This window comes from Eimeria tenella, genomic scaffold (genome assembly GCF_000499545.2).
Source record: "Eimeria tenella Houghton genomic scaffold, Eth_scaff16, whole genome shotgun sequence".
Taxonomy (NCBI): domain Eukaryota; phylum Apicomplexa; class Conoidasida; order Eucoccidiorida; family Eimeriidae; genus Eimeria; species Eimeria tenella.
In genome coordinates this window covers 310845-313231 of record NW_013541531.1, presented here as the reverse complement: position 1 = coordinate 313231, position 2387 = coordinate 310845, and positions in this window count along the sequence as shown.

Sequence of the window (2387 nt, the reverse complement as noted above, 5' to 3'; positions counted from 1 at the left end):
CATGTGCATACTTTAGATGAAACCTAACCGTGCAATTTTCCAGCTAAACTAGGCCGCCAGCTAAAATGTGACAATCAAAACAAAACTGCGAACACCGAAAGCTGAAAAGTAAAGCTTGCTGCATCGCAGCGTGGAAGGCACATCTTTATAATATGAAATGCAGGACAAAGGCGTTCGATCTGGTTGTGACGCCATGTGCTGGCACAAAACGGTCTTCAGGCCTTTAAGCAGTTGCCAGTATTTTTGCAGCTACAGAGTAGCTTATACCTAAAATTGGTGAAGCTGACATATTTCTCCAGATACTCCGCTCATTGCTCATCGATTGAGAAAATCGATTACCCATAGTGTGTAGAGCATTCTGCAGCAAAACCAATAGCATGCCGTAATTCGACATGGTTTAAAGTAGATTCACTACCGTATTCATAGAGAGAAAGGAGAGCTGACAAACACCAGTCTTAACCAGAAGGCCTTACAGCGCGACGCCCGCACTGCGAAAATCGATATTATTAAAGGCGCCCCAAAGAATCGTTTCGATAAACTCACTAGATCGGAGTGATTGTGCCAAACCAAAGAGATTCATTCTTAACGAATCCTTGTCTTAAATTGCGCAATGAATCAAACAAATACTTACATATTTTAAACTTACTAACGACTAAGGACCACAGAAGAAAACCTACCTTGAGCCTTCGTAGAAAGATGAAAAACACACATCCACATGTGCCGGCCCATGAAGGAGCAAGCGCAGCTCTCTCTAAAGCCTATTCTATCCCAACAGACTTCAGAATATGCAGGTATGAACTCACTGCAGCCCAAACGTACGTGCAGGCAGGATCGATAAGATGCGACAGGTTGGCAAGCGCGGACATCCCGAGATAAGAGCCTCGCGAAATGATAGACTCCACAAACTTTAAACATTATTTCGCGGCACTTGACGCCAAGCTCCCTCCCAGCGTTGACCTTCTGACACATGCATATGGAGAGCTCGCTAATTCTTACCTCAGCTCGAAAGAGAAGCTGCTTGAGCGTACCTCCTAGCTTCCATTGTCTCCCTTTTGCCGCCCTCTTTTTCGCGTTCTTTTCTTCCGTCTTTCTCACTGAAATGCATGGATCCTTCTGCGTGAACGGAAACATTGTTCTCACTCTCGTCCGTCGCTACTACGATGTAGCCATAGCAACCACGATTGGAAAGTATAGCGACACATGTCGACAAATCCCTTTATTCTCTTATCTCAGAACGTAGTGCAGAATGCACACATCTCGTTACAGTTTTTAGGAAGCTAAAACACAGCGGATCCAAATACGAGTACTTTTGCCTCTTTCCGATTAAAAGTGATTGGTGCTTTTTCTTGCATTGGCGTGGGCTCGCCCAGAGCAGCATTTAGCACTTGTTTGTTTTGCTTCATTTTAGTTCTACTCGTCATACCACCTTGCCTCAGCAATTCTTTTATCCGCAAATTCCGTGTCTAGCACCAGGTAAGTATGAACTCCTTCTTGTAGTGGCCTTGCGACTGAAAACTCTTCTGCTCTTGACCACCGCCTAGTTTGTGGATTATAGTTTCCTCCCTCTTTACATGGCGTGGAACTTGGGCAAGACACACATGGGAAATGCACTATATGTAGCCCTATCACACCTTCATTTAACAGTAACATCTGTTTGGTCCTGAAGGCCTAGACGAGACAGTTCCTCCTGCGTTTCGTGGAGCGGTAATGAAGCAGATTTGCTTCACAAGAACGCCGTTGTGAGTATGAAGCCCATTTTTCATGTGCCTCAAATTATTCAGGGGTCCTCTCTATAGTTTCATCTACTATATTTCACCTTCAGTGGGGTGCCCTCAGACTAATTCTAGTTCCCAGTGTCTTTAACCTTTAGACCTGATGTACCAGCTTGCACGGCACCAACTGACGGTTGCAGTCAGCTTCTCCTAAAGCAAATAGTGCTTGTCTTCGCGGTATAACTTCTAGAAGTACCTTTGGTCATTGCATCACTGAGGTGCCACCAGACAGTTTCTGTCTTGGTCAATGACGAATCTTTGCGTTGTCTCTTGCCCCGTCTACTGCGGTCTTCTTCCCTATTCGCTTCGCCAACTGACGCATGGACTCTAGATGTTGAGAACTTCAAAGGTTACCATCAAGCATCCTCATTCCAAAGCTCAATTGGACCCAAGACTCGCTATACTCAAATGCGAGCTCATCATTTTCTCGCGGCTGAGGCAGCGTTTGTTCGTGGAAGACGTACGTTCGCGCGATATACTGCATAGCTGACTCTGTTGTCGGATTGAGGCTAGTGTAAGCCTGAATGCGCTGTAAAAAGCAAACACTGCTCCTATTCGAGGTGTCGTCAGCCGGTGGTAGCATGCAAGTGAATTCGCTAACTTTAGTGAATCCAG